Consider the following 25,064-nt stretch of genomic DNA (forward strand, 5'->3'; position numbering starts at 1 on the left):
TATTTTATTAGATTTTAATTCCCTAATAAATATAGTTCTGACTTTGCTTCTGCGGTGTCCAAAGGCATTTTTTGAATATTCTTTTATAGCGAACATGCTATGTTTATCATCATGCTTTTTTTTTACAGAATTTAGAAATGGAAGCCATATTTTCTTTGGTCTTTCTCTTTCCTATATTTTCTTATTTCTGAAACAAAGCAGGCATCTCACTTAAGTCACTAAAGGATAGTTTAGCAGACTCTCACATGGATTACATAGGCCCCACACCAGATCAGCAACTTCAGTATAATTCTATTTGCATAGGGACTAAACATTCATACAATTGGTTGGTAGTGGCATATGTTGGATGAAAGGATCATTCACACTCAGATTAACTGATGGTCATCTTGCTAACCATTGACTGCAATGGGGACAATGCAAATGCAGGGAGCGGCATTGTGGCAGCAAGCTCCACCCCTGGTTTATGCATGCTTATTAGAAAGGATGCAGGAAGCCCTGTACAGCTTGACAGACATTTTCCACAGCAAAGGGTTTTTCTGAAAAGACACTGTTAGAAATGAATATACTTTGCAAGGTTTAGCCCTTGGAGTGGCAGGAAAATGGAGTAGCAGGAAAACGGAGCAGGGGTTCAGGGAGAGGGAAAGTTTAAGGAGCAACTTCTCACTTTTTTTTTCTTTTTTAGGGGGATGAAAGACACTTCATGGGGAGGAGATATGGGTTATTATCTCTCCCTGCACCCTTGCCTACAGCCTTTGGACTCAGACAGTATAATAAGTAACTAAGTAAATAAATAAATAAATTCAGTAACATGAAGGGGGAGCTTCTCAAATGCTTAAGGGAGGAAATTTGCACCCCAGATCTGGAGCAAAGGGGGCAAAAGGCAGATAGCAGATAACCCCTGCTAACTTGGCAAAGAGGCACATTTTAATGTGGTGATTCTCTTTATTTAGCAGGGGGAGAGTAACTGGCCCTATCCACCCGCAGCACCATATCTCCATTGGCTGTTGCTGGTGTATATCTTATGTTTCATTTTAGATTGTGAGCCCTTTGGGGACAGGGATCCATCTTACTTACTTACTTATTTCTCTGTGTAAACTGCCCTGAGCCATTTTTGGAAGGGTGGTATAGAAATCGAATGAATGAATGAATGATACAATAATGGTTTCTTTAGCAACAACTGTCAGATTCAGCAATAAGTTGCTCAAATTCAGGATCTGCAGCAGACCTGGACCTATACATCTGGATGTGTATTAGAACTGAAATTTCTGCAAAGAGAAGTTTGAAAGATGATTTCACAGAGAAACTTAAATCACACAGGGATTTTAACAGGGGTGCAGTTCTGCCACTAAGCATTTGAGGTATTTCCCTTCTCATTTTGCTGAATGTTCTCGAAAACATATTTTCTCCCCCACCCCCAAATTGTCTTCCAGTGCTCCAAATTAAATGAGTAGTTGCTCCTCAGGTTTTTCCTACACCCCTGAATGTCAGAGTTCTTCCTAAAGAGAAATATTGTAGAATTTTCTCAGATGGCTTCTCCATATCCTTGAGCACTCCAGAATCTCCTAATCCTCAGGACCAGGAGGATTCCAGCCTATAATGTTACTTAGTATTCTTTCTTGAACTAGTTACAGTTCCCTTAGTTAGGTGTGCCAAACAAGTACAAGTTAGATTGCAAATTATGAATTTGATGCATTCCTGGAAACTCTTAGAACCTATACAACTTTATTTCAGTGGGGGTTAAATTTAAGTAAGACGCAGTACAGTTATTCCTGTGCATACATACTCAGGAGTAAACTCCCTATGTTCAATGGAACTTACTCCTAAGGAAGAGTGCACAGGATTGCAGTTTTAAAGATATGATTCTCATATCCCTCTTTGAAATACCTATGAAATACCCATCTTAAATGCAATGATAATATCTATCTATCTGTCTATCTATCATTTTTATATAGTGCCTGATAGTGTAGAGATGTGTATCTCTAGGCGGTGTACACACTTGAAAAGACAACAAATCTGTTTCTGGGCAAAATACAAGGTGTTGGTTGTAACCTATAAAGCCCTAAACAGCTTGGGCCCTGGGTATTTAGGAGAACGTTTTCTTCCTTATGAACCCCACCGCCCATTGAGATCATCAGGAGAGGTCCGTCTGCATTTGCCACCGGCTCATCTGGTGGCCTTCTCAGTTGCTGCCCTGAGGCCTTGGAATGCACACCCTAGTGAAATAAGAGCCTCCCCATCAATGACAACTTTTAAAAAGTCTTTAAAGACGCATCTGTTTACCCGGACTTTTAACTGATACTGTTTTGATGGTTTTAATGTTGTTTTTAGAATATTGTTTTAAAAAATTTAAATTGTAGTGTTTTAAACTTCTTGTTTTTGTTTTTAACTAATGTTTTACTTTTGTTTTTATCTTCTTGTAAACTGCCCAGAGATGTAAGTTTTGGGCAGTATAAAAATATGTTAACTAAATAAATAAATAAATAAATAAAAATATAGAACATAAAAACAATGGAAGACAACTTCACAGAATAAAAACAGTTAAAACTATTTCACAGGATAAAAACAATCAAACAATTAAAAACAATTAAAAATTGATGAATAACTAACGATGACTGAAATGTATGGGCAACACTTACTTTAAATAATAAAGGAATAAATAGATCAATAAATAATGGCCTGAGTAAATTGCCAGAGAAAATGCTTTCTCACATCGCCAAGGCGATGTGACTCACTCAGAGGCTGCCTCAGAACTAAGCCACATTTAGCCATCATGACTAGTAGCCATTGCTAGACTTGATCTCCATTAAGTAACCATTGATATGTCCCTCTACCTCACCAGTGTCCAGAAATGACTTCGGGGCAGTGGGGTGCGGGGGAGGTGGGTGCTGGTGGTGGACACTACTCCAGAAATGTTTCCTGCTACCCCTTCTGCTACCTCATACATAGCTTTATTAACCACAGCAAATGAATAATTAAGCAATCACAGAGGCTATTCACACAATCAAAAACTGTGTTCAACCTGGGTTTGGGAGCTGTAAGGTCAAGTTGTGCTGTTAAGTCGGTGTCGACTCCTGGCGACCACAGAGCCATGTGGTTTTCTCTGGTAGAATACAGGAGGGATTTACCATTGCTGTCTCCTGCGCAGTATGAGATGAGATGATGCCTTTTAGCATCTTCCTATATTGCTGCTGCCCGATATACAGTAGTTGTTTCCCATAGTGTGAGAAACATACCAGCAGGGATTTGACCCAGCAACTTTTTGCTCCCTAGGCAAGTTAGTTCCCCGCTGTTGCCATTAGGTGGCTTTGGGAGCTGTATGTGCTCCCAATTTTTGGTTGTGTGGAAGCAAGGTTAGAGGAAAACCTGGGTAGAAGTGACTGTGTGGAAGCAAGGTAGGAGGAAAAGCTACCCAGTTTTTCCTTCTACCTTGTTTCCACGCAACCAAAAATTGGGAACACACACAGCTCCAAACCCAGGTTGAAGATAGTTTTTGATTGTGTGAATGGCCTCACGGAATATTCATGTCTATTAAGGTCCTCTTTTCCTTAACATGTAACCCAGCAAACAGAAGCTAGCTGATGGAGAGTGGCCATAGCTTTCTAGCCAGCAGACCTGTGATCAGATCTTCATAGCTTCTGCTCAGGAACAGCAGCAAAAACCCCTTTGCTCCTCCATTTATGGTCTTTGCCACCCCACAGTCCCTTTCACCCTTCCCAAATGAACTTGTACATTTTGCATGGCAGTATTTGTATAGATAATAACACTATAATAAGACTCCTGTGGCTGTGAATTGCATCCTTTTAGGAGTGCCCCAGGATTTGAAAAATATTTAAGTAATCACAGTTTTGGACTTATCATTTGATAATGCTCAGGAATTGGTGACCCCAGGGACTAATTCCAAGCATTACCAGAAAATGACATTGCTTGTGTCAGTGAGAGTGTCTTGGTGAATGTAAACTGTAATACAAAAGCATTTGCCAGCAATCTGGCCATCTGCTGCTTCCTGCCATTATTATTTAAGGGGGATTGGGAGGGGGGAGAGGGAGGGAGGGAGGGAGGAAGAGAAGGCAGCTGCTTTCAAAATAAGAATTCAGTGTGCTAAAACCTGAAGAAAATGACTATGTCTACTCACGAGCAGATAAGCCTTTAAAAATATATATAGATCATCCTCTCAAGACAATTGTAAGAAGAAATTGAAAATCAAAGTTCAACTTTCATGTAGTAAATTGTTCTTGGGCCCGTTGAGATGAACACAGCCCACAGCAGCCCCTATACATGATAATGTCAGGGCTGCAGTGAGAATGCACCTGCCCCAATGTCACTCAAGGATGTCTGACACAACCCTCTGTGAGGGATTATAATCTGAATCATCCTTCTACACACTCTACAAAACCCTGTGCAGCCGTGACATGTAGGGACTGCTGCAGCTTGCTGTTCTTCTGAATTGCCCCCTTGAATATAGGGACTACATGACATAAAGTTGTGCCACAGAGTTGTTAGTATTAATAAAAAGAGTCCAGCCTGTAGTGCCCACTCATCTTCATTCTGCTGCATTGGAACTTTGGCAGTAGAAAGCAAGACACATATCCCAGACAAGAATCTATTTCTGTACTAGAAAAATCTAGAAATACCAGAAAAACACTGGTGTCATGACTGGTCTATTCTTTCTTTCTTTCTTTCTTTCTTTCTTTCTTTCTTTCTTTCTTTCTTTCTTTCTTTCTCTCTCTCTCTCTCTCTCTCTCTCTCTCTGTAAACCTCTTTGGAAACTTTGGTTGAAAAGCGGTATATAAATATTTGTTGTTGTTGTTGACATGTGGCAAGGTCTTTTGTGGGCATGCAGTAGGATTCCTGTCTGGACAACTAAGACAGCTACTCTCAGAGGTGATAGGCAGCTTTTGTTTTTTGAAATGTAAACAGCAGGGGGAGCGGTCCTGCAGAAACTAACAACTTGAAAAAACAGCAACCTTTTTATGCTGGATACGCAGAGGCGTAACTATAGGGGGGGCAGGGGGGGCACGTGCCCCGGGCACCATCTTTTCTGGTCACGTGGGGGGCGCCGCCATGACCAATTTTTAATTTTTTTAAAAAATTTTTTGTTAATACAAATGTTTCCTGCTCAGTGCAGCAGCGCTGCAGCAGTCAAGGGAGCACGTTGGTGCCCCCTTCCCCACGAGCGGTCCCTTCCGCGCCGCCTGCGCCCCCCCCATTGCTTTGCTGGCGCCTGGCGGCCAGTCAGTGGCCTGGCTTGGCGGCGGGCGCTTGTGAGGAAAAACCTAAGTATAATGTAGTATGTTGGGGGGGCGGCGGGGGGGGCACGGTGGGGGGCGCCATTTCAGTGCTTGCCCCGGGTGCCGTTTTCCCTAGTTACGCCTCTGTGGATACGTGATGTCATAGCACTATATCGCAATGATTAAATTCAAAACAAGGCGTCAGAAATGTGAATGGCACCCTACTGCAGGCATAGGGACTGCGCTGTCACAACACAGGAAGTGTGGAAGCAGACTTCAGAGATCCACCGTGACCCCATTGCAGGGTGTAATCTGGAAAGCGCCTATGTCAGCCAACGTTTATATTTTGGAGTAGATATTGGAACCCATATCTAGATCAACGTTTTACAAGAAATTCATTACAAAATGCTTGGCAAATTCCAGAGCAGTAGCTGTGTAAGTCTGTTGCAGAGAAAAGGGGATCTTGTGACATCTTAATCACTTGCAGATTTATTGTAGCATAAGCATGTGCTACAATAAATCTGTTGGACTTTAAGATCAACAGACAACACTCTTTGTTATTTTACAATACATTTGGAAAGTCATTCATGGCCCATTTGGAAATGAAACTGACTATAACTAGATTCTTGTCCCTAGACACTTGAGCAGTATAATGTATGAAGGTTCACAACAGTTTCTTTCAGTTGTTCCCTGGTGACTTTAATATCAAAGTATTTACTTGTTCATTGGAGACCCACCATATATGGGCTCCTTGCAGTGGCATTTGAAGTAATGATTAGAATGTCATTGCTTTTCAATACTTCATTGCCATCCTGACAGTGTTTGAAATCTTTTTCTTTAACTTTTTAATTGAAGTGACTGCACCCCCCCCCCGCAAGGGTGTTTAATTTGTTGCTATTTGAATGGGATGGGTCCCTGAAACTGCATTTGCTTGGAATACATCCTTTTCAGCCTTTACTTACTTGCCTGCCAAGTGTAACCTTCCTATCTCTCAGATGTAAAAGAAAACTCTCCATTCTGTGCATGTGTAAACTCTGAGGGCAGAACGCCTAACAGTATGGGAGACAGCTAGATAAAAATGCAATTCTGTTTGTGAGCAGCAGAACAGATGTTCTGTGTCAACACGCAGAGAACTTTGAACATGAAATAATATGTTCTGTCTCCTATCACCTCAGTTATTAAAGTTCTGAACTCAAAATTTTAAACATGACATGAGCTCAGTGTAGTTCGCAAGCTTGAAGCCCTGTCACAGGAAGAAACAAAAGCCACCCATGTGAGGGAGAGGGAAAGCAGGAACCAAAAGCCATCCATGTGGGTTGAGGGAGCAGGATCATGCCCACTAGCTGCCTAGCCTCTACACATTCCTCCAAAATTCTGAAGAGTGCCTACCTACATATGCACACAGGCTCTGTTCAGACCTTTGGATAGTGGGGATATTAACAATCCAGCTCCATTCTCTCACTCATTTGCATTGATATATCATGTGAAGAAAAGAAAGGAAGATCTAAATTTGGTAAATGAATGGCAAAATCCAAACAGAAATATTCTCAAGGATAGCCTACATTTCAAGCAGTGTTTAAAATGTTTTTGTGGAGGAATAAGACAGGCTGTACTCTGTGCTGAGCAGTGATGAGACCAGATCCCTAGATTTCAAGGTCATAATTGACCTAAAAATCAGCCAGTCTTTATTATGGTCATAGACCAGCATAAAGTATAAGGGTGATTACATGTTAAAAGTGAGAACAGATAAAAAGTGATTACATATGGGACAGGACTAAAGGTATGTGATAATAGTAAAAATACTAAAAATAGTAGAAAGTACACCAGAAGCATGAGCGCATAAAAACCTGAAAAGTAATAAAAGTCATAAAAGTGCATAAAAGGCATAAAAAGGGGAGCATAAAAATGGACGTAAAAAGATTAAAAGACATGAGAAGCCAGAAACACATAAAAGCCTAAGTAATAAAACTGGAAAACAGTCAGACTATAAGGAGCAGTGAGAGAGAGAGAGAGAGAGAGAGAGAGAGAGAGAGAGAGAGAGAGAGAGTAAGTCTTTCTATTGAATCAGTATTGAGTGAGCAAAGTGTAGAGCTCACTGAGTCTTAACAGATTAAGGCTACCATCCACTGACTAATGCTGGTCGCTGCCACACAGAACCTAGCAACGCTATACGTGATGGCAGGCTTAAAGTCAGAAAGCAGCAAGGAGCTGTAGAATTGGCTCAAACGTCCCGGTTATTTGCATAGCAATGGAAGGATGAGGGAGGCACAGAGGTCTCTATAGAACAAACAGTGGAGGAGGACATGCTTGGTAGTTTCAATCTGCCCTGAGCCACAGAGGCATAGTCACTCTGCAAATGGAGTCCTTCTATAATGGCCTTCTAGCACTTCTGAAGGGAGGCCATGACAGAGAGCCAGAGTGAACGCCCTTCTGTGCTTTAGAACCTCCATTTGGGTGAGGTATGCTGCTGGAGAGGCAGAATATCTAAGCCCATCAATGATATGAAAATTTGGGACTTGCTGAGATCAGTTTGGCGATCAATGTCTATAATGTGCTGCTTGATGGTGGCTTTTGCCTGGTCATAACCCATACTAAACAAGGTCAAAGGGGAAAGAACCAGGGTAGCTATTTTTGTCTCAATTGTCCTAATCCAGCTAAATTGATCATCATCATGTAGGATTAGGGGGGCAAGACCAATTAGGCAAAAGGACAGTCTGAGCCAGTAGTAATGGGTGGCCATCCACACCCTAGCCTCCAGCTTGATCAGGCCTCTCTCCAGGCGCAGAGTGGGACTGGAGACATATCTGGGTACTTGGAGCGCTGCTGTGGGAATTTAGATTGTACAAGTTCCAGAGTCGCAAAGCTGGGGAAGGGGCCCAGTTGGGCACCATGGAGGAGCTGAGCTAGTGGCTTGGCTGAGAACAGTTCAAGAGCTGCGGATACATAATGGCTTCCTCTCATCCACATAAATTTGAGAATGGCAGAGGAGCTTCTCTGAGCATTTCAAGCCACATGTTCCCCATGAGCTTTCCTAGAGCTGCCAGAATGAAAAACTATCCCCAAGTATTTGAAGCGTGAAACTTGCTCCATCTTATGCCCCTCAATCTGCCAAGAGTTGATCTTGGGCCTTCTGGCAAAGGCCATGGTTTTAGTTGTGATAGTTGATTCCCAGGCAGTGCTCCCTGCAGTGCAGTGTCAGGGTGCCAAGTTCTCTTCTAAGGCCAGTGGGGGTCCTTGGGATGATTGCTGCATTATCCGCATATAACAGGATGGCAATGTGTCTCCCAGTGAGCTTTGGAGGGTGGAAATCTGGATTGCTGAGCTGGCCCACCATAGAGTTAATGTAAAAGTTGAAGAGGAATGGGGCCAAAATGCTACCTTGCTTGACTCCCTTCTGAGTTGTCACAGCTCTTGTGAGATGGCCTTGGGGGATACATCTCACCTTAAGTGATGTGTCTACATGCAGGGTGTGGAGAAGATATAGCAGGTGGCGGTCAATGGAGGAGGCTTCCAACTTCTCCCATAGTTTGACACGTGAGATGGAACTGAATGCTGCCTTAAGATCAGTGAAGGCGGCATAAAGAGAGGTCACACTGCTGGAAGAGTATTTCTCTATGAGGTGCTATAGAACTAGGCAATGATCCATAGTGGAGCACCTTTCCCTGAAGCCCGCTTGTTCCTCAGCAAGAAGATTTTCCTGTTCCAGCCAATCCCTAAATTTGCCATATAGGTGTCTCGCATAAAGTTTACTAATAGCACTCAGCAAACTAATGGGTCTGTAAGTTGAGGGGTCATCCTTCATGCCCTTTTAAAATATGGGGACAATGATCACTACCCCCCCTACTCCTTGGGAATTTGGCCATTCATGTCAATATAGGTGAAGAGCAATGCCAGAATAAGGGCCCACCAGTCCAGATTTTTTTTTAATAGCCTCTAGCGGAATAAGGTCCTCCCCTGGAGCCTTCCCCAGTCTTAACTGGGAGACTAGATTGTGGATCTCCAAAGTTGACACTGGAACCCATGCCGGAGTATCCTCAATGGCACAGGCAGGGCTTTCACATTCAGCAGCAAGGTCTTTGTATAGGTCAGGAACACAGGAAGCTGCCATATAGTGAGTCAGACCATTGGTCTATCTAGCTCAGTATTGTCTACACAGACTGGCAGTGGCTTCTCCAAGGTTGCAGGCAGGAATCTCTCTCAGCCCTATCTTGGAGAAGCCAGGGAGGAAACTTGGAACCTTCTGCTCTTCTCAGAGCAGCTCCATCCCCTGAGGGGAATATCTTACAGTGCTCACACTTCTAGTCTCCCTTTCATATGCAACCAGGGTGTAACCTGCGTAGCTAAGGGGACAAGTTATGCTTGCTACCACAAGACCAGCTCTCCTCTCATGAAAGTATTTCTCCCAGATCCCTGGGTGAATGTGACAATCCAAGTGGTTCAGACCATAGCTGGGAGAGTGCTTTTTTAAGATGCGAAAACATGAGAATCTCTGTCTCTAACGGCCTTAATGAGACCCATCCAGGCATCTTTCATGGCATCTTTTTTCTTACAACCCAGCAGGAGTTTATACTGTCTATTCTGCTGAAGGAGTTTCTGTGCAGCCAATAGTCCAGAACCAGATGTATAGACTTGATAGGTAGTGGCAAGTGCTTTTTTAACACAGTCCTTGTCAAACCGCTGCTTGGAGGCCTGCTGGTGGACCTAACAAAATCTGAATTTGTTACTCCTAGTTATATTTAAATTAACCCTGGTGCTGGATTTTGAAGTCCATGTAGAATTTCTGAGATGGGGAAAAACTTCAGTACATCCATGCATCTAAGATGGGACCAGTTAGAAAACTAGTGACATAGGAGCAGTCATCTCCTTTCTTCAAAATATACATTTAGACAAGAAAGGGAGAGGGAGGTGTTATTAGACTTGCTTTAAAAGTGCAGATAATAGGCATAGCATAATTTTGTTGCAAGCATGCATTGCTATTATGATGAGTATAACTTGCTTCACTGAAAAGCCTTCCAGTATCTTGGGAACACATCCATGATGCCAATAACCTCATGTCACCCCAAAGGCCTCTGAGCATGCAAAATGAAACCTGTTGTGGGCAAGCGTGCACTAGGCCTAGTCTCAGGATATTTCTGGACTGGACTAGGATTATGCTGGAATTTGGTGGGTTCCATGTCCCATCTGGAAATTGCTGCCTCTATTGCCTCTACCGAAATCAAAGGCTCTGGCCTGGATTCCAGTTTGGGTATTTTGGTACCATCAATATAGGTATCATCTATATAGAGAATTACTATCAAGACCAATCAAATTGGCTATGAATGTCACTGAGCACTGTATCTATTTTAATGGGCATTTGTTTACATATTTATTATGCACTGAGCAGGAAGTTGCAGGGTGATTTGTTACTCATTAAAAAGCAGTCTTACACCCTGTGCCTAATGAACCATTGGCACATAATCTATTCACAGACAATTTAGAAGAGCAAGGACAGCTGCACTAATATCCTCCTTAACTTCAGTTGGTTTTCTTACATAGCATATGAGACACACTTCCCCCAAACATGCACGCACCACACTATATACCACACCACACAACATAAACTCGAATATTCCCAGGACTATGGGACTTGTAAGCGAAGTCTTAAAATATAGGTGCTGAGATCTGCAGGATTGTGCAAGTTGGCATACCCTCCAACAGAACTTATCTAATAGGTTAATATCCTTTGTTTCCCCCACTTTCTTTTCAGATTGGTAACATTAATTGACTGAACCAAATAATGTGTTAACTGCCAACTGAACCTATTTTGTAGACATTAATAATATTTGCTTTATCTCATAGCTTTGCTAGCATGTCCTGAGTTTTTAAATTTTGAAATAGCAAATCTGCCCTTTTCAAGGATTGTCACAGTTAGTGAAACAGGTAAAACTGATAAAAGAAGCTCCTAGCCAAAGTCATCACGTAAGCATCCAGGTATAGTCCAAGAGCATCCTCATGCTTCATCCTTCATCCTTCAGATGAGTACAATCCAATTCAGGACACACTTACACCTCCACTAAGAACAGTGCCCCACCCTCTGCAATCAACAGCCAAGTTTCAACCCTAGCCCCAACTTTGCCCTGGGTCTGGACCAATACATCTGGACCAATGCCTGGACCAATACTTGTGGTCATATTTTTTTACCTTTTTTTCTTTCCTGTTTGACCATCCCTGTGTTGTGCTGCTACTTGTGCAGTACATATTCACAAAGAACAATACAGAAAACATCACCACATTCACACATAACGGAAACCGTAGTTAAACCGGACAGAGGTTGGATTTCTTGAATGTCCGAATGCATGGAACCTCTGTCCTGTTCAAAAAACGATCCGAGGTTTCCCTCCACAAACTCCAATTTGAACTAGGGATGTGCCTGAAAGTGATCTGGCGCTGGCAGGGGTGGTACTTACACCCTCCCCCACCCTTAAAGTACCAACCCCCAGTGCCGAAACACCAACCCCCACCCCAGCCAAAATGTTTCAGAGGCCTTTATAATGGCCTCTGAAACGTTTCAGGCTCAAGCCTAATTTGAACCCTTGGGTTGTTGTGAATTTCACTGCTCCTACCTGAGGTTTGCGTTTTGGCAGTGTTACATCCAAATGCTGCACTGGAGGAAGCCTCCTCTGAGACCAGAGCGGAGAGAAGGAAGCTTCTCCTTCCCTCCATTCCAATTGGCTGCCGTGGCTGTCCTTCATGTGAAGGAGGATGTTGAGTGGCCAGTTCCCACAACTGTGCAGCCAGTTCCCCCTCCTCTCTGCAGTGAGAAATATTTATTGTCACAATGCTCTTAAAACTCTTCTGTATATTTTTGGTACAAGGGTGGTGGTTACACTAATAGCTCCACTGACCTTAAGCCTGTCTCTCCAAGCCATTTATAAAGTGCGTATTCATAAAGGTTTTCTCATGTCAGGGAGCTGAAGTGTAATTCCAAATATTTTGTAGAGAGATACAGAGTTCATGCTGAAGCAGCTCTGAATTTATTCCCAGGACTGATCTCTCCCAAAGCTTTGCAGCTAGACATTTTTAGTGGTATGTACTATAAATATTTGCATTCAGGCAGTGAAAAGGTGAGGTATTTACAAAATGTACACAACATATATACGTAAGGATGGATTTTTGTTTGGTTTCAGTTTAGCTGAGGAAAGCATTATATCTATAAAACCATACAAAAAGTGTCAGCTTGGTGTTCTGGAGCAATGGAAATTGAAAATTGAATGTGAGAAATTTTGGGGGAAAGGACTGATTTTTTTATTTTAAAGCACCAGAATGCCCCTTTTCATCTCAATGTGCATCATGTTGCATTTGGTTATGTTAAATTTCACCTACTATGCAGTGCAGACCTGAATAATTGTTCCACAATATCTAGTTGAACATCCAACACCCATCCATCAACCCTTTTTTCAGAGATTCAGAATTCATATTCTTAAACCTGATTGCAGTACATTTATCTTAGCAGGGGCACAGCAAGGTTGGAGTGTGCCTTGGGACAAACAGTTAAGAAGGGCCACTCAGGCCTCCCCTGCCCCTGCCGCCTGCTTCAGAGAGGTGGGAAGAGAAAGCAAAGAGCAAGGGGGCTGGCAGACAGGAAGTGCCTTCCCTGCCTCTTGAGGGACATACCCGCATTTGAACCAGCCCAGATGCCAGTCCACGGAACTGGTTCAGCACTCCAGAAAAGGAGTGCCGGACTGGTTCTGTGCACATCCCTACTTGGGAACAAAGAATTACAGTAGTTACCAAGTCCTGTGTATCTTGTCCATAGTGTTCCCCTAAGCCATTCTCTAGAAGCCTTTCATCTCTCGTGCCAATATCTCCTTGTGCATTTCTTAGCTTGGTAGTTGTAAACATGATGGACGGTAACAAATAATGGAACTTTGAAGTCATCATGGTGTATCATGACAATAAGCCTGCCATGCAAGCCTATTGCATTATTAAACTTTTGATGAAAATTATTTTTTGCACAGCAGGTGCCTTTGTAAATGAAATAACTCAGCTGATTTAATTTTCTCTTCAAACCCCTAAAGGCAGCCGTGCACATTATTGACTAATGACCTGAAACACTTATGTTAAAAAAAGTATTTTTAAGGCTGCATTTTGGGTCACACAGCTAATAGAAACACCTGAACTTTTTTTTTTTAATGACTTGAATCATGTAATTTATAAATTGCCAAACTACTTTTTCATAATTTCCTTCTTTTTGAAAGGCTTCCAGTGATCACATGCATAGTGGGTTCTTTTGTTCATTGGTCTGAGGTATTTTTTTTTTTTTAAACTCCTTTCATATCAGTTTGGAAATGTTAACAGTACAAATGGTACCTTTATAATTGTATCAAACTGATCATGCTTTAAAACATAATTTTCATTTAACTCTTAGTTTTCTTGAAGCAAATGAAAAGGATGGAACAACTATGATCCCTGAACAAGTCTCTCTGCTACTGCCTGGCATAGTAAAAATAAATAAATAAAAATTTTTAAAAATCACTCACTGATTTGTAAAGGCCAAATATATGTTACTAATTAAATCTGAAATATTTTTCTATTGCCATCTAAGAGTAAAGATTAAAGTATATGTTTCTGTTTTGTTTTGTCTAGAACATCTAAGAGTGCAATCAGATGAGTCTAGCAGACCCAAGTCATCTTATAAGCATAGTTGCCCACTAGGAGGGTGCAACTAGGGCAGTTCACAGTTCAGTTGGAGTTTGGACTGACCTCCGTGGTTCCACAAACTGGTTTGGTCCAGTCCGGCCCAACCAGGAACCAGTTCTGCAGTTGGAGGGCCAGTGAGGGCAGCGCCAGGCGAGTGGTGAGTGGCACCTTTAAAAGAAAACAAGCATGTCCTTACCGGTGTTACTGACACCTAGGCCATCTTCCTGCTGTGGCGGCACTCCCCTCAGCAGCCTGCACACGGCGCTGGCACTCTGAGCATGGTGTTGTATGTTTAGATAAACAAATTGCAAAAGAAACTGGTAAAACTCTAAAAGAAATGTGTTCCACATCATTTTGATCTGCTAGGCTTGAAAGTTGGCAATAGGGGTGTGTGTGGACCATATTTTCTGGGTCAGTCCAAATTTGGACAGACCCGCACTTCTGGAACCAGTTCAGTCCAATCCGACCCAACTGTGAGGGCTTGTGAAGGCAGCACCGGGGGCGGGACAGCGATGAACAGCACCTTTAAAAGTCTATAAGTACATCCTTACCAGTGTTACTGCCACTCCAGGCAGCTTCCTGCTATGGCAGCGCTTCCTCCAGCAGCCCGCGCATGGCAGCAATGCCAGCATTCACCTGGCCTCCGTGCATGTACAGAGACCAGGTTAGTGCTGGTGCTGTTCCACTACCACACATGGGTTCCTGCAGCAGGAAAGGACATGCTTATTTCCTTTGAAAGGTGCCGCTTACCACCGGCACCACCCTCACTGGTCCTTGAACCACCAAACCAGTTCAAAGTTGGGCTGGGCCAGACTGAACTGGTTTGTGGAATTGCAGGTCCATCCAAATTCAAACTGACCCATGAAACACAATCCGCACAAACCCCTGTTGCCAACTTCCCACCCTAGGAGATCAAAATGATGTGGAACACATTTCTGACTATTAGAGTTTTACCAGATTCTTTTCATACTTATGTACAGTATCTAAATACACATAAGAATTATTTCTTCAGCTTACATTTACAAAAAGAATTTTTGTAATTAAGAATGACCGAAAAAACCTTGTAGGGATACAAAAAGACTATGCAGAGATGTTGATGTGCAGCAGGCTTGTGACTCAAAGCAATAGTCATATTTGTATACCATTTTGTGAACATCAAGGCCATGAAAGCGCTGGATGAAATTGCTCCCAAGCGTCCTCTTAAGGTTTGTGGATCCTGGCTCCCTTGGTTTTCTGCGGAGCTTAGAGAGATGAAGCAGACCAAAAGAAGCTTGGTACGTCGGAGGAAAACTGATGCCGAAGATGACCGAATGTGATTACTTGCTCATATTCAGGAATATTCTAGGACTATAAGAGTGGCAAAATCTCACGATTTCTCCACTCTCATTGTATCAACTGACTCTTGTCCAGTGGCCTTATTCAGGATTACCTGCTCCCTTCTTAGGAGAGTGGATCTGGTAGATGTTCAATCTGGCTGCTGTGATCAATTTGCTTGATAAAGTCACCCACCTTCGACTAGAGTTGGATTCTACTTCTATAGGATCTGATCAGATAGAGGAGATTCCGCCTTGTGATGTTACATGAGACACCTCTGAGTTGGTCGAGGATATGGATACAGTTATTTCAGGTATGGGTGCTCCAACATGTTTCTTGGACCCTTGCCTCTCCTGGCTGGGTAGAACAGCTGGTGGGAATGTTAACTCTTGACTATGGGAGTTGGTTAACTCATCGTTATGTGAGGATTTTGTGCCAGCAGCCCTTAAAGAGGTGATAATTCTCCATCGCTTGAAGAAACCCTCCCTGGACCCTGAGGTCCTTGACAACTATAGGCCGATCTCCAACCTCCCTTTTTTAGCGAAGGTGTTAGAGAGGGTTGTATGTGCCCAACTCGAGAGAGTCTTGGAAGAAACTAGCTACCTCAGTTCTTACCAGTTGGGTTTCAGGTCTTGGCATAGCATGGAGACAGCACTGGTCGCTCTGGTAGATGACCTTCTTCGGGACCTTGATGAGGGTAGCATCCCTCTCTTGGTCCTTTTAGATCTCTCAGTGGCTTTTGACACTATAGATCATGCTATCCTTCTCGACCGCCTGCATGGGTTGGGTATTGGGGGCACTGTTTTATAGTGGTTCCGTTCTTAACTTAGCGGGCTTGTCCAGTCGGTATGCATTGAGGACAGGTGCTCTGACCCATGGCCACTCCTTTATGGAGTTCCCCAGGGTTCAGTTCTTGCCCCTGTCCTTTTAAACATCTATATGAAGCGGCTTGGTCAGGTCATTTCCCAGTTTGGGGTGAGATTTCATCAATACGCTGATGATACTCAGCTGTATATTGCCATCCCAGACCATTCTGGGGATGCTGTTTCTGTGATTACTCGATGTCTGGAAGCTGTTAAGGTCTGGATGACTCAAAACAAGCTCAGACTAAATCCCACTAAGACTGAGCTACTTTTATTCAGCCCTTGTACCGGCCAACAGTTGGTGTGAACCTTTTTTTAGATGAGGTGGTGCTGCCCTCAAAGGAGCTTGTTCATGATTTGGGGGTTCTTTTGGACTTGCGCCTCCTGCTTGAACAGCAGGTGGAGGCTACGGCTAGAAGTGCTTTTGCCTAGCTTCGTCTGGTTCACCAAATATGTCCTTACCTTGATCAGCAGGCACTAATGACAGTGACCCATGCCCTTGTATCTCCCACTTAGATTATTGTAAGACGCTTTATCTAGGGTTACCTTTGAAAATGATTGGGAAGCAGCAATGGGTCCAGAATGCAGCAGCTTGCATACTCATGGGTGCCAGAAAATATGACAGGGTAACACCTCTCCTGCAGTTGCTGCACTGGTTACCCATTCACTTCCAAATTCAATTTAAAGTCCTGGTTCTTACCTTTAGGTAACCTTGTGCTTTGTAGGTCCTCTGATGTAATGGAGGAAAGCATGGTAACTACAAATTTGGGATGGCTACTAAAGTCAGTTGACATTTGTGATCTTCTGTATTTACTATTTTGCTATAACAGTGAAAGCTAACTATTTTAAAAATGTGTGCCACAAGTCCATTTCAAAGTATGAACAAATGCCATTCTTGTAAACTGCCTGGAGCTAAGAGATGGGGTGGTATAAAATACAATCAATCAGTTCTAGTATTCATTATAGCACATAGGCAGCCAACTGCATGTTTTCCCTCTAGCCCAGGGCTACTCAGCTTTAGCCCTTCTGCAGATGTTGGCCTACAACTCCCATCATCCCTAACTATTGTCCATTGTGGCTAGGGATGCTGGGAGTGGTAGTCTAAAAACAGGTGGAGGTCTACAGTTGAAGAGCTCTGCTCTAGCCTACTGAATCAGGAAAATTGAGATCAGCAAGGATGGGTAGCTTCCTCTGTGCTGTAAGCAGCCTTGTGGCTCCAGACACATCTTCTGCTGCCTGTGTCACTTTTTCAACAACATAGGCTTTGGCTTAGCCACCTATGAGCTATATGCTCAGTTAAGCACCGCTATTTTAATCAGACTATAAGCTATTTTTGCTGTTAAATCATCATCATCATCATCATCATCCCCCAGTGAGGCACTACCTTGGCGTGGTTGTGGGGCTTGCGTGCTTTGAGAAAGGTGAGAGCTATGCCAGAGGTCCAGCCATACTGGACAGGTCTCACCAGAGGAGCCAGACAAAGAATGCCTCTCCCATCAACAATATGGTGAGACGTAACTTTAATAAATCTATACCGGATCAGTTGTCGCCCGGCTCAACAAGGACCCTGCCAGGTGCTGGAGTCCCTGGACATCTGGTGGCAAGTGGGCAACAGGACTCAGGATCTTCAGTTGAGCAACCAGGGCTGAAGACAGTAAAGGTACTGGAAGAAACGTCGCTTAACCGAAAAAAATATACGAAAAATGCCAACAAGGAAATAATGATCTGCTATTACAAGTCTAGTCCAACTAGAAGAGGTTATTTAAAAAGAATGTACCAAATTTGGAAAGAGAAGCATCCAGATACAGAAATAACAGAACAAAAGCTAGCAGACCAGAGAAGATTCATAATAAGAAATAAAGTATTAACAGGAGTTGAGCTGGAAGAACTGCAAAGAGCAACACAGGCTCAAGACATGGAAGAAGAATTATCACCAACTGAAGCAGTTGCTCAAGCGCAGGTGGAGGAGGTGTTAGAAATAGAGGATGCCACTGTTGCTGAACTGTTTCAAAATCAAAACCAGGCAACCCCCCCCTTTGCCTTCACCTCAAAAACCCAAATGCCATTTAACAGAAAAGCAACAAGAACTAAAGCAAAAAATAACTGAGCACATGAACCAAACCACCACCAGGGTTCGACTTCCAGCTCTAAAAACAGTTGCCAAAAAACAACTTGCTCAGGTATTAAAATATGTCAATGCTGCACTTGCAGAAATAACAACCAACAATTTGCAAGAAACAAACCAACTAATGTACAGTGCAGCAACAATAACAACACAAGAGCTCAGATATAAGATCAATGAACCTGTCAAAAAAGAAAGTAGTACATCACCTAAATGGAAGATTAGATTAGAAAATAAAATCTCCAGGCTTAGATCAGATGCTAGTAAACTGAAAGATATGAAAGACAAGAAGCTGAAGAATGAAAACACCAAACAGTATCTAATCCAAAAATACCACCTCGATTCAAGGAAAATTAGAGAAGTCCTGGAAATAATAAAGCAGCAAATAACAGCAGTGTCAAAGAAGATTAGCAGATACGAAGCCAGAACTACACAACACAGGCAGAATCTCCAATTCCAGTCGAATCAGAGATGTTTCTACCAAAGCATAGAAGGAGAAACTGCAAGAAACATAGAAACACGAAATAAAGAAGAAACAGTGCAATTCTGGGGGAAATTATGGGACAATCCAATAGATTATAATAAAAAAGCAGGCTGGATGAAAGAGGTCAAAAAATGTAACCAACAAATGCAAGATCTAATAATAACACCAGAATTAATAAGTGAAAGAGCAAAGAAAATTAAAAATTGGACTGCTCCAGGCAACGATGAACTGCATGGCTTTTGTCTTAAACACCTAACAAGCCTTCATAAACAACTATCAAAACAGTTCAATCACATTTTGCAAGGAGGTGATATTGAACAATGGCTAACAACTGGGAAAACTCATCTCATCATGAAAGACCCAGCAAAAGGTGCAGTTCCAAGTAATTATACACCGATAACCTGGCTGCCAACCATGTTCAAAGTATTAACTGGAATAATAGCAGATGAAGTGATGCAACACTTATTAACTAACAAACAGCTTCCAGTTGAACAGAAAGGAAATTGCCCGAACACCAGAGGCACAAAAGACCAGCTGGTGATTGACAAAATGATTTTAGAAAATTGCAAGAGAAGAAAAACCAATCTAAGTGTTGCATGGATTGACTACAAGAAAGCCTTTGATTCATTGCCTCACACATGGATACTAAAATGTTTAGAAACAACTGGTGTCAGCAAAAACATTCAGATATTTATAAAAAAAGCAATGAGCATGTGGAGTACACAGTTAACTATCAATGGCGAGACACTTGGACAGGTTAGCATTAGAAGAGGCATTTTCCAAGGGGACTCACTATCCCCTCTGTTGTTTGTATTCGCCATGACCCCACTTTCAGAAATACTAAACGAAACAGGCCTCGGATACCAAACATCTAAAACATCAAGTCAAATCAACCATCTGCTGTACATGGACGATCTGAAGTTGTATGGAAATTCCCCGTCAGAAATCGAATCACTGCTAAACACTGTCCGTATATTCAGTAGCGATATAGCAATGGAGTTTGGACTAGACAAGTGTGCTGCATTAATAATGAAGAGAGGGAAAATAACAAAAAAAGAAGGAATAGAACTGCCCAATGGAAGCAAGATCAAGAACCTGGAAGAGAAAGAACCTTAAAAATACTTGGGCATTCTCCAGGCTGATAACATTGCACACACTGAAGTGAAAATAAAAATGGGAAGTGAATACATCAGGAGAGTTAGAAAAATCCTCAAGTCCAAACTCAATGGCGGGAACACCATACAAGCCATAAACACCTGGGCTAGTTCGTAAGACCAGGAAAATCATGGCCATCAATCATGCTCTGCACCCCCACAGTGATGTTGATAGGCTATACCTCCGAAACTATTCAACACCAATGAAACAAAGCAGGCCTACAAGAAAGAACAAGTCAAGAACCGAGCAGAAAAATGGAAAAATCAGCCACAGCATGGTCAATATTTACACAATATAAGTGGAAAATCAGACATCACCAAGACCTGGCAATGGCTTAAGAATGGCAACTTGAAGAAAGAAACAGAGCGTTTAATACTGGCTGCACAAGAACAGGCACTAAGAACAAATGCAATAAGAGCAAAAGTCGAAAAATCCACCACAAACAGCAAGTGCCGCCTTTGTAAAGAAGCAGTTGAAACAGTGGACCACCTAATCAGCTGTTGTAAAAAGATCGCACAGACTGACTACAAACAAAGGCATGACATAGTAGCAGGGATGATACACTGGAACGTCTGCAAAAAATAAAAGCTACCTGTAGCCAAACATTGGTGGGACCATAAAATTGAAAAAGTTGAAGAAAATGAAGAAGTAAAATTATTATGGGACTTCCGACTACAAACAGACAAACATTTGCCACACAATACACCAGATATAACTGTAATCGAGAAGAAAGAAAAACAAGTGAAAATAATCGACATAGCAATACCAGGGGATAGCAGAATAAAAGAAAAAGAAATAGAAAAAAAATCACCAAATACAAAGATCTACAAATTGAAATTGAAAGGCTGTGGCAGAAAAAGACCAAAATAATCCCAGTGGTAATTGGCACCCTGGGTGCAGTCCCAAAAGAGCACCTCAACAGCATAGGGGCCACAGAAATCACCATCAGCCAATTACAAAAAGCAGCTTTACTGGAAACAGCCTATATTTTGCAACGATATCTATAATAACCAACAGTATTGATGATAAAATTCAGCCATCCCAGGTCCTTGGGAAGGACTCGATGTCTGGATAAAACAAACCAGTCAATAGCACCTGTCTGACTGTGTAAACAAGAAATAATAATTATAATAATTCACTAATTAAAGTCTCTCCCCTTTCTGACTTATAGGAACATAGCAATTATTAGAGAGGCTAATTAAGGTCCAGGTATTCACTAATCTTCCAGCTGGGATCAACTGAAGCAATAAAATAGCCTGGGCCTTTAAGCAATAAACTGTTACTTAAAGTTGCCAAGAATGCTTCCTGAACTGAACTTTCTGAATTGAACTTACTTGTGAGTAGACAATACAAGAAGATTTTGACCATGAGGTAGGACATTGATAACTATTATAGTGCTATATATAACAAACAAATGGATCATAGAACAAATCAATCCAGAATTTTCACTCAAGGCACAAATGACCAGGCTCAAACTATCATTCAGACATATTATGCAAAAATCCTGCTTCTTTTACTAGTCCATAATGCTGGGAAAAGTTGAAGGAAAGAGAAAAAGAGAATGGCCAGCAGCAAATTGTATGGATTTGATTACAACAACAATGAATGTACCACTGAGAGACCTTAAAGGCCAAGTTGAAGACAGATCATCCTGGAGAGAATCTATTTATATGGTCGCTAAGACTTGACATCAACTTGATGACAGTTAATAAATCAATCAGTCCAATCAATCAATAGTGCTATATTAATTATGTGTGGGATTTCTGTTTGAATTTTGCTTGCTGCTAATTCCAGTGAAGCAATGCCTTAGCACCATGCCACCTAATGGTGCAGCATGAAAGTAACTTGCTTAGGGAGCAAGAGGTTGCTGGTTCAAATCCCCGCTGGTATGCTTCCCAGAATATGGGAAACACTGATATTGGGCAGTAGCGATATAGGAAGCTGCTGAAAGGCATCATCTCATACTGTGTGGGAGATGGTAATGGTAAACCTCTCCTGTATTCTATCAAAGACAACTTTACTTTAATGCCTTAGCAGCATTCAGACCTCTAGTGTGCAAACCCTATTGGCAGGGAATGCTGCTTAGATCAATGTCAGCACAGCACTCTTGTGCAAAATATAAGGGCCTAGATCCATGAATATGTTACTGCTTACACTTTCTCTGGGGCCCTTTGGGAAAAATTCAGCCCACCTAGTAACCAGCAACCCTCTGATGGGTGGGGCCTTCTCCTCAGCTTTATGGTGATACCACCGCAAGCAGTAGAAAAATCAGCATTCTTAGCCGGTAGGTGTCAGCTGCCATATTGTTTGTTTCCCCACAATGCAATGCACTCTTGCATACACAGCTGGGAAGCAAATATGATAGATGAGAGTACTCAGTGGCAGACATTTGCATTATTTTAGAGAGCTGTTATCTGCTGACTATTGCTTTTGATACCAAGCAAGCAGCAGAAACAACAGGTTCCTAGGCAGTCCCTATTTCAGGGGAACGAATATGGCAGGTGCCTCCCAACTAGAGCTATCACTGTTACCTACCAGATAGGAAGCTCACCGCTGCCACCAAGGTAAGAGGAGGGGGCTATCCACCCACTTCCACCCACTTAGAAGGGCACCACGGATAACACCTTGTTCAAGGTACTATCAGACCATGAGCTGACCTTCATGTTGTTGTACTCATCTTTTGGGTGACTGAACAGTCGGTGTTAAGAATGGTATAAGATTTCATGTTTGAAAAAGGGGAAGGCTTGACTTATGAGAAATGAATAAGGGTGCAGGTAAGTGAGAAAATGATGTGTAGCTGGAGGCAGTATTTGCTGTGTGTTTGTGTATACATCTGACTGGGGATCTGATTAAAAATACTTTGCTCAGTCTGAACAGGTTAGGACTTTGTGGTGGAGTAGGAGGAAATGAGGCTTGTCACACCTAGTATCTTCCTCTTGCCTCAGGCTGTTTGATTCATTTTTATCAAGGGCAAGGACGGAAGGAAAGGAAATGACTGCAATGCCCCATCTTGTCTGTAACAATGTATGTTCTTGTATCGAGCCTTTTTGCATTCTATTTGATGAATATAACTTAGCCAAGGACTGCCAAATGCCACTCTTTTATATATGTTGCAGTATTACCTTGGGGTGTTGTTCATATTGCTTTTCTTGCATTTTCTTAGCTCATGAAAAACTAGAGCCTTCACATTACCAAGAGGAGCTCACCCCCTGAGACAAATTTGGCTTTCACTTTATGAACAGGCAGTGATATGGAAGTCTCTTCTGGCAGACTGGTCAACAGGCTCTTTCACACAGTCAGATCTTTTCTCATATTTCCATTAAGGCTTTGTTCGATCAAATATGTGGTCCTGTGTGATGCTTCATGCTGCATACAGAATGGTTCATTATGTGAACTAGATGGAAAGTTTGCATGCCATTAGATGAAGGGTTTATGCACTAGGGGTGTGCATTTTGGAATTTTCTTGTTTCGATTTGTATCCGAATCGAAACATCCCCGTTTTGTTTTGTACCCAAATTTTCTGAATCCAATCAGCCCTGTTTTGTTTTGTAGCCAAATTTTCTGAATCCGAATCCGAATCGATTTGGATTTTTAAAAAGAGTCCCAGGGCAAAAAGAGTGGGTGGGGTGGTAGTGTCCAATGGGTGGAAGCTACCACCCAAATTTCAAAGGAATTAGGCAAAGAGCTGATTTTTTGGTGAATTTTTTTTACATTTACACATCTTTAAGAATTTTTCCATAGGGAATAATGGGGATTCCAGCAAATGTATCGCTTCAAATCAAGGGGAAAGGGATGACCCAGAGCAGAGTGTGGTGGGTGGTAGTGCCCAATGGGGGCAAGGAAACTTCCAGAATTATTTCAAAGGAATTGGGCAAAGGGCTGATCTTTTGTGATTTGTTGAAGTTTATGTGTCTTTAAGATTTCTCCCATAGAGAATAATGGAGGTTTCAGTAGCCCCATAATTCCACTTGGGGGGCACTGGGGTTGCCCAGAGCGAGGGGTTGTGTAGTGCACATAGGGTGCCAACCACCGCCATACCCACAAGCCTGTGGGGTACTGGGTTTTGTTGTTTCCGAGGTGTTCATTGTAGATTCTCTGGTAGCATATGAGATTTTCAGTGAAAAACAAGAATCCATTCTCATATGCTACCAGAAAATCTACACTCAGAACACCACAGAAACAGCAGAACCCAGCACCCCATGGGTTAGCAACCCTTCCCCTGGCCAATGTGGTGTCAGTAAAGAGTGGGAAGAAGCAAAAGAGCCAATGGGGAACAAGGAGGGAATTGTCAGCAGGTCAACCCATGATTTAGGTCACTGATCAGAAGTCTGGAAGGGTGGGTTCAAAGAGAATTCAATGAGATGTCAAACACAAAATGGAGACTGACTCAGAGATCATCACAAAATGGAGGTCCGAAACAACAAAACGTTTGTAGCCGAAACAGGGACATTTTGTTTTGTATACAAAACTTTTGGATCTGGAAAATGGGTGTTTTGTTTTGTCTACAAAACACCCGAAACAGGCTGTTTGGGTACAAAACGTTTCGTATCCGAAACGTTTCGCACATCCCTATTATGCACCATGAGTAGCTACCACTAGAACTGTCTGCTGGTAAAGATGTTCCATGTAGCAAGATGGTCTGTGCACTCTGGATACCATATGGGTTACTCGGAGCCTTTTCCAATTGGCCTCCCCATGATGACTATAATATGTAGATTAGTTCTTATTTGTAACTAAAAAGGTTTCTACTCATAGCTATTTGATACGTTTCTATGTTTCCAGTCGTGGCTCCCTAAAGTCTGGGAATTCCTGTTAGAGGGAATAGTGCTTTGCTTTATGTGCCGATGGCTAAATTGCTGTGCACACAGGATAGGGCCTTCTCTGTTGTCGCCCCCAGGCTCTGGAATGCTCTCCCAGTGAATGTCCACTCTTTGACATCTGTGGCTGCTTTTAAAAAGCAACTAAGACCTTTTTATTTGTTCAGGTTTTTATACCTTAGGCGTTGCCAGGCCTCTCAGCACTCCTGCTTCTGGTTTATTTTTTATGGTGGAGATATATATATATATCGATAGATAGATATAGATATACAGATATATACACACATACACACAGCATGTGTGTGTGTGTGTGTGTGTGTGTGTGTGTGTGTAAAAGAGTATAAAACAGACCCTGTGCTTGCTAAATGCATTAGTTACAATGTTTTGAAGTACTTGAAACTT

The 25,064-nt window shown here is 42.3% G+C and overlaps 1 long non-coding RNA gene across 1 annotated transcript in view; it reads left to right on the plus strand.

The window, feature by feature from the left end:
* Nucleotides 1-685: 685 nt before the first annotated feature.
* Nucleotides 686-25,064, plus strand: part of LOC128339892 (uncharacterized) — a 37,618-nt gene continuing 13,239 nt past the window's right edge. The window contains exon 1 of the long non-coding RNA XR_008313302.1: nt 686-774. This is a non-coding gene — a long non-coding RNA (uncharacterized LOC128339892). The remainder of the gene's footprint in view (nt 775-25,064) is intronic.

Source organism: Hemicordylus capensis, chromosome 1 (assembly GCF_027244095.1).
Source record: "Hemicordylus capensis ecotype Gifberg chromosome 1, rHemCap1.1.pri, whole genome shotgun sequence".
NCBI lineage: Eukaryota > Metazoa > Chordata > Lepidosauria > Squamata > Cordylidae > Hemicordylus > Hemicordylus capensis.